The sequence below is a fragment of the Lipophrys pholis genome (assembly GCF_963383615.2).
Source record: "Lipophrys pholis genome assembly, chromosome: 10".
NCBI classification, from domain to species: Eukaryota; Metazoa; Chordata; class Actinopteri; order Blenniiformes; family Blenniidae; genus Lipophrys; species Lipophrys pholis.
This window is the reverse complement of record NC_137640.1, coordinates 20957961-20965827: the sequence shown is the minus strand read 5'-3', so window position 1 is coordinate 20965827 and position 7867 is coordinate 20957961.

The following is a 7867-nucleotide window of genomic DNA, read 5'->3' as shown; positions in this document are numbered from 1 at the left end:
AAAACACAGTCACCCAGCCATCTAAGATACAAAAAACCTTGTTGTTGTTCTATGTTCTGGGTTAAACAAAGTGCTGAGTGTCCAACTCACCTTATTTGCATTGACATGTGAGTGATGTAAACGGTATCCAGAAGCCAATTTTCCTTTCTCCCGTCGTCTCTTCACTTGCCGGCGTCACTTTAAAGAGACGTAATGGAAAAAGGGTTTATGGCTTTTCTTCTCTCCTATTTTTAGAGGTCGGAGAAATAGAGGCTTCAAAAGAAAAAAAGCTTGAGGAGGTAACGATCCCTCACCTCATCAACCCCTCTGCTTAAAGTCTAAATACGGTTTGCACTGCTACAAATTGTGCCCAAAGGCCGATATAAGGCAGCTCGGGGAAGGATTGTGAGCAGCAGGCCCATATGCTGCCATTTATTTGTTCGATAATAAGAGGATTGCATTTCCTTATTCTTCACTCTTTACACAAAAGAGAGCTTTTGAAGCAGGAACAATTGATATCTGGGATCGCTGATAGTGCCATCGGCTGCTATTGTTGTAAATGAGAGATGCCGTGAAATTCAGAACTGATGACAGTAATACAAAGCTCTGTGTGCACTTGGGGGTAAGAAGTGTGCTCGTGTGGCTTCGCATTGAAACTTGACCTTTAAACTCTGTTTTCCTGACATGTTCTCTCACAGTAAAGATCGTGACTAACCATGTTTAACAGCTTTACTTAAATATTAAAAAAAATAAAAATAAATCACCAAAAGTAATCAAATGGTATGATTTTAGTTTTTAGTTTTTTAGTCTAATATATTGAGGTATAGGACTGCCGAGACCAAAGGTCACAGCTTAACGTCATCTGATACTCTCCTTACCGTCTTTGATCTTCATTATCAGTTCGATCTCTGAATTGACTCGTCCAGTTTTACAAATGAAGGTGCTGAGAGGGTGAAAATATCAGCGGGCAGACTGCTGACATGCTAATGCATAGAAAGGCTCCTTTAATGTTTCTCCATTCTTGGGGCAACAGCTTTGTTTGGAGGTGGCCACTCAACCTCTGAAGAACAAGTCTACAGAGACTCCTCAGTTTGATAATCATCATAATTGGTCAGGGGAGAATAGTCTGCTTTATCTTCATTTCAGGGCACTTGTCACTGCCGTCCTGTTTTCAGGCCATGGCAACTGTACTGTGGGTTTACTACTCTTTTATTACTTTGAAAACAACCCCACCTCATAATCCAATTTATGAAGCATTTTTTTTGTTTGCTCTGGTTTCTACTCATGGAAGTCACATTCAAAACGTATTATTGTCTTTTGACAAGTATTTTGTAAGAGGAAATATAATTTTTCCATGAACAATGTTCTTTGACACTGCAGTGGAAGAAAAAAAAGACCAATGATTGAGAACAGCTAATATCCAAATATGTAGTATACACGGTGTAATCTAAGAAGAAAAAGAAGCCTGAAGTAGTTAGTGTCAGCAGATAAATTAAGCTGTAAGACTTTAAGAAAGTGAATGGTCAGAAGAGATTATTAGCTACTAGATACCCCTATATCTGGAGAATATTTTTTGTCCTTTTTTTTTTTTTTAGCCAGGATTCACACGTTGTATCAAGGACAGTTAATTTAAAATGAGAAATGGATCATTGTGTTAGTTTATAGTGTCTTTGATAAAAAAAAAAAATCAATAAGTTAAAACAGAAAATATGATCCTGAAAGTGCAGTCTCAGTCATAGATCTTTGTCGACGTCAAGTCCTGGCTTTTGAGATCCACGATCCTGTGTGTTTTTAATGTCTCCCTGCTGCAACACCCCTAATTTTAATAGATTTACGTTATCAGGATTTCTAAGGCGTTTCATGCAAGACGATGGACCTACAGGATCACAATGCCACACGTCAGGATACATTTGTTTACAAACTTGTCAGAGGAAAAAACATAACACAACAATTCAAAAAAACTAAAGATTGTATAATAACAGAATGCTATCACAAATGCACCTCCTTCCTCTTTCGTGATCAGTTAAAATATTTACAAAATAATCAATGAAAACGACATAAATGCCTTTGCACAAGTTAAACAGTAGTCATATAGAGGGTTTTTTTTATGTTTAATCCCCTCAGACTGACCACTTTTGTCAGCTCACTTTTGTCAGGTCTGCCAGGTTGTTTGTTCAGCCATACCGTATTGTAAGAAATTCACTTCATGCCAAACGCCAACATTTTTTTTTTGTTTGTTTTTTTAAATAATTGATTACCAGTTAAACAATTAAATATCATACATGAGCAGCCTGGTTCTCAGTGTGCTTCCGTTTAAATAGTGCGTCTGCATGTGCACGTGAACCCACACTTAAAAAAAGAAACACAAACACTAAGGTAATATTTCTCACCAGGGGACTTCATAGCAGTCCCGGATCCCCCTCTGTGCTGGTGAGTGAGGCCTCAGTGATTTACATTCTGTGTGAAAGAGGGCTGCTGGCTGCGTCTCACTGCAAAGCACCACGAGGGAAGCAGAAGTGGCCCGTAATGAATTGGTGTTAATGAGCTGTTAACTCTGCTGCAGCCCAAACCGCCACAGTAACCCCGGCTGCCTGCCTTCCAGGACAACACAAATACATACTTCTTCACACTTTCACACAGAGGGGAACGCACACACTTGCTAAGAATGAAAGCAGTTCAAATAAGTGCTCATGCAGACTTCACATCAACTACAGACACACAGATTCTCCGACACATCCCCTCATACGCATGTTCACTGTCACAGACGCACACACGTACTTGCACAAACACACACACACATATATACACACTCTCAGTGCCAACACATACTCAGTCAATCAGCGTCTCACTCCCAGGCTAAACGGGCCCCTGGCTCAGAGGCAGTAAATCTTCCGCATACTGACATGTACTTGTGGATGGCGTACACCCAGCTGAGTTGCTGAGCAGATCAGAGTCGAATAACATTTGCAAATAATTCTCACTGTTTGTTTTTCCCCAATGGAGCACCAGGTGCAAGGGTTTAACATGTTTCACATGAGGTCAAGTGTCAGACAACAGGGGAAAAATATTACGACTTTATTTTTGAAGTTATTTCCTGTGTTCCCTTATGATTTCTACTCACTGTGTAGCATAACTTCAACATGTCTACCGTGTGAATGTATACTTTGAAAACTTTGGAAACGTTTTCCTGAAATGATGCTGATGGAGTGGAATGTTTTAAATTGGGTTAAGTTACTGAGCTTTAACTTGTATTTTCTCACTCTTATTCCCTCCACTCATTTTAGACAGTCAAAGTTAGGAATCAAAAGGAAAATTCTAATGCACTCACAATGATTATTGCCATAAGCATCTTATTGTTTGTATTTTTCCAGAGTGACCAGTACAGACGTGTTCATAACTGTAACTGGTGCCATTGTTGAGACAATTTTCCTCCCGTTTTTTCCAGGAAGAGAAAACTAATAAAAGCACAATAAAAACAGTCAGTTATTTACACTGGCCTTTGTTGAGCCTTTCCATGACAATGGTGCGTCAACTTTGTGTTCATAGGATTTTAGGAATGATGTCATCAGTCACGAAACGAAGTGAATTGCAGTGCTCAATTCCTTGTATGTTTATATCCACACAAACACAATCAACATAAATTCCCTGAGGTTTTACTTGGCAATTAAATGACTTTGACTCTGGGAGTCTGTAGCTGTTGAGACAAGATCCTGGCCTGCCCTCTGCGAGGAGGACAAAGGCACTCTCTCTGCACCCGCACAACGCTGACTGGGAGCAAATCATCCCAGTGCTGATGCTGAGCCAGATAAGCCTGCTCTACACTTCCTCACACACAGTCGCTGCCACATACACACTCACACACGCAGCCCTGCCTCCCGCTGCCTGCCTCTGCTGAGAAACTTAGTACAGAAAAAAAAAGGGTCTGTGTTTGCAGTGTTTGACTCACCTGAGGGTGTGTGTGTGTGTGTGTGTGTGTGAGAGAGAGAGAGAGAGAGAGAGAGAGAGAGAGAGAGAGAGAGAGAGAGAGAGAGAGGAGAGAGAGAGAGAGAGAGAGAGAGAGAGAGAGAGAGAGAGAGAGAGAGAGAGAGAGAGAGAGAGAGAGAGAGAGAGAGAGAGAGAGAGAGAGAGAGAGAGAGAGAGAGAGAGAGAGAGAGAGAGAGAGAGAGAGAGAGAGAGAGAGAGAGAGAGAGAGAGAGAGAGAGAGAAAGAGCATTCTGTCGCTCTGGATGTGCACATGTAACGCAGAAATGTGTGCCCCCACTCTAAGACTGTTGGGGGGGCTATTAATGGAGGATGCTGTTAAGTGATTTTGGAGGCTTTGCTGGAGATGGAGGGGAAGGAAGAAAGATGGCTGCCTGCAAGGTGCTATAATAGTCCCTGACAGCTATAGTGCTTTATAGCCAGCAGCTGGTCCAGGTGTTAGCCGCTGCCTGAGCACACATACACATATGTGTGCATGCACACCTCCTGCCTCATTAAGGCCGTTCCTAACAGTTGGGCTCTTTGTGGTTTAGAAGTGAGTCTGTGTATTTTCAGGCTGTGTGAACACACTTTAAACTGCTCGCTGCCTGCCTGGAAGGGTCGAAAGAAAGGAAAGACGGCAGTGATTGGACTGGTTGTCATGCTCAAGCATTCAAATTGCCATTTGTTGCGGCATATAAAATACCCTCAAAAACAACTGCCGTGTTTATAGTTTCTCTTCCCAGCGCTAGACAAAGTTTTACTGTTCAATGTTTACAGTCATCACGAGCACCAAATTTGTGTTGTTGTGTGAGTGACCTTTTACTGTCTTTTGTTCCTCCCTTTTTCCCAACCAGAATCTACCTCATTAGCATAAGCACCAGCCATGTTTTTACAGTGCATCATTCAAGGTAAACGTCCATGCCCTGAATTCTTTGGATCATCAAAGTGAATGGGTGATTGTTGCTGCGTCATGTAAAACAAGAATTTTTTTTTCTCTTTTAGTAATCACTTTTCTCTCTGAACTCAACAATAATAGAATCCCAAAGCATAGCTTTAAAGAAATGCTGTTGTTTGAATTTAAAGAGCACTGGATGTGTATTAGAGGACAACTTTTTCCAGCGGCAGCTGATGACGGTAGGAGTTCTGGGGTGAGGCCTCCTCGTGCAATAATTGTTATTTAGTCATAAGTAGCTCAAACAAGGGGAAGGAACAAGGGCGGCATGCAGGAATTAAAGAGCTCTATGGGGGGAAGGAATACAAGAGATTATCAGTTTGGAGGGCACAGACTCTCCTTCACCCCCCACTATGGTGCTCTGTTTCTCTCACCAAAAGCAATATTCACCTCAGGTCAGCCATAGTTAATGTTACCGGACCTCTCCTGGTACAGGGTCACAGAACAAAAGTCCACCTTCGATTCATGGCCTCACTCTCACCGCAGGTGTGCTAATGAACATTACTGACTGGTTCACTGAGAAGCTAAAGATGCTCGCCGCCGGCATCCACCTTCCCACCTTCTGCATTTTCCTACATGTTTGCACACCTCAAAGAAAGTGTTTTCATTCAAAGGCTACTTCTTCAAGTGTCTGTCTTCCTATTTCCCAGCTAACAGGAAATTAAAGTCTGTGAGTGCTTGTGTGTGTGTGTGTGTGTGTGTGTGTGTGTGTGTGTGTGTGTGTGTGTGTGTGTGTGTGTGTGTGTGTGTGTGTGTGTGTGTGTGTGTGTGTGTGTGTGTGTGTGTGTGTGTGTGTGTGTGTGTGTGTGTGTGTGTGTGTGTGTGTGTGTGTGTGTAATGAGATATTGCTTTGGTATATCTGCAACAATCACAGAACTAACAAAAATACATTGTGGCTGTGTTGGAAAAGTTCCCAAAGCCAACAGTTCAAGTGTCTTTGGGCAAGTTTCTCCCAATAATGTGTCACACCTCACATGTTAGCCGTTTGTGCCTGATCATTTAAAGAGGGCTTTAATTGCGAGAGCAGTAAAATTAACTATATTAAGTTAAAAAAAAATAAAAAAAATGGCTGACCAGTCACTGTAAATCGAAAGTAACACACCACTTGTGAAGATGAATTTCTTTGAATTCTCACATTTTATTAAGTCTGTCATAATATTATCTACAACAACAGTTTCACAAGGTTTCAATGACACATTGGCTGAGCTGTAAGCAACAAAGCTGCTCCTCAGTGAAGACTACATTTTCAGGTTAATTCTCATGATCGTGAGTACACTGAGCAGGAAAAAGAGAAATAAGCAATATACAACAGGCCAGTTGAAACTTCACTTGTTGTAACTCAGTTACATAAGCATTACTACTAAAGGTACTCGCAATATAGTAAGACACATCTTTTTGCTGTGCAATTCGCAATATGTTTTCAGTGATGCCGAACGTGTGCCTTCAGTTATTAATAAACTCTGCTGTGAAGTAGCGCCTGGAGTGTACAAGCAAAAGAAAAGCCCCTTCTGTCCATTCAAACATCTCCACAACTTGAGCTTTGATGTCATAATGAATGTGTCTTTTTATGTTCTGACAAGAAGTCGAACCATCGTTATACATTTGTTGAGGGAGTGCGCTTCCAGGATGTGGCTTTTCTGGAGGATTCAGATCTCAGATGATACATTCAATCACAGCCTGTCTTTGTTTATCACAAGCTCATTTTCTTTGATGGTTTTCCAATGCTGCGCTTTTGTCAATTTGGAATTGGAACTTTATGCTTCTCCCAGTGAAGTTTTAAAACACTCGATGAGATCACAATATTGTTATAAACTGACCAGAAACACGTCATGCAGAGAATAAGTCCAATAGTAGTGGTGGTACAACACAAATACTCCAAGGGAATTCAAGATTAGGTCCTACTGTGTATTTTAACTTAACAAGCAAGAGTTTGCAGAAACTTCCCCAGAGGCATGTCTACCAATATGTAACTGCATGTGTGGGCGTGTGTGTCTAGATGCAGCGTATGGAGGAGAGCCCATGACTTGAGAAGCCTCTGCAGACATGCAGGAACATGACACATAGTTCCTCCCCACATATCCTCACAGACCACAAAGAGGCAGCATTAATGATAAGCACCTGGATTCCCACAAGCTCCCAGTTAGGCCCAATTGGCACTAACTGATAAATTGGGATGAGTGGGAGTTAGACTGCAGGGCCTCAGTGAATGAGCCCTTTTCACATCAGGATGCAAAAGAGAGCCCAAAAACCGAGATGAAGAGATCCTTTATACTTGCAGAGTGTTCACATGAGAGGAGACCACACGCTTGAGAGGGAATGGGATAGAAAAAGAGAGACAGGGACAGTGTCTTTCCCAGACAGCCCATGAGAATCCAATACACTCCCACGCGTCTGGGCTTGTGTGTGGCCTCTGCACGCACACACATACATACACACACACACACACACACACACACACACACACACACACACACACACACACACACACACACACAGACACACGCTACACGCTACATGTGTCTGTGTTCATCCCCTCCTTGTAACGTCAACCCCTTGCTTTCTCAATCCGGGACACACTCCCCGCCGACTTTGATGCATTTTTTTGCTTGATGTGTACGACAATAATCTTTTTCACCCCTCCAAAGGAGCGGGCCATGGGAAGAAAGGCCCTGCTCTCGAAGCTTTGCTTCATCTTTTGCCGCGGCTCTCCAGCGAGACAAAATCGCTTCTCCGGCACCACAGTGCGGTTCAACTGCAGCTGAAAAGAGACGGGGACCAAATCCCTCTCATACACAACAAAACAACACTGTAGCCTTTTCAGTGTGACTGGCCACAAGGAAAAGGTCCTTTCTGTTTGTGGCAGACACAGTGTCTATCTCGCCATCCACTCCCCACAGATGTTGACACTGTTTGTTGCGGGTTAAGATGCCCTCTAAAGACCATTGTTTCCCTTGGATCTTCTCTGTTATTGAG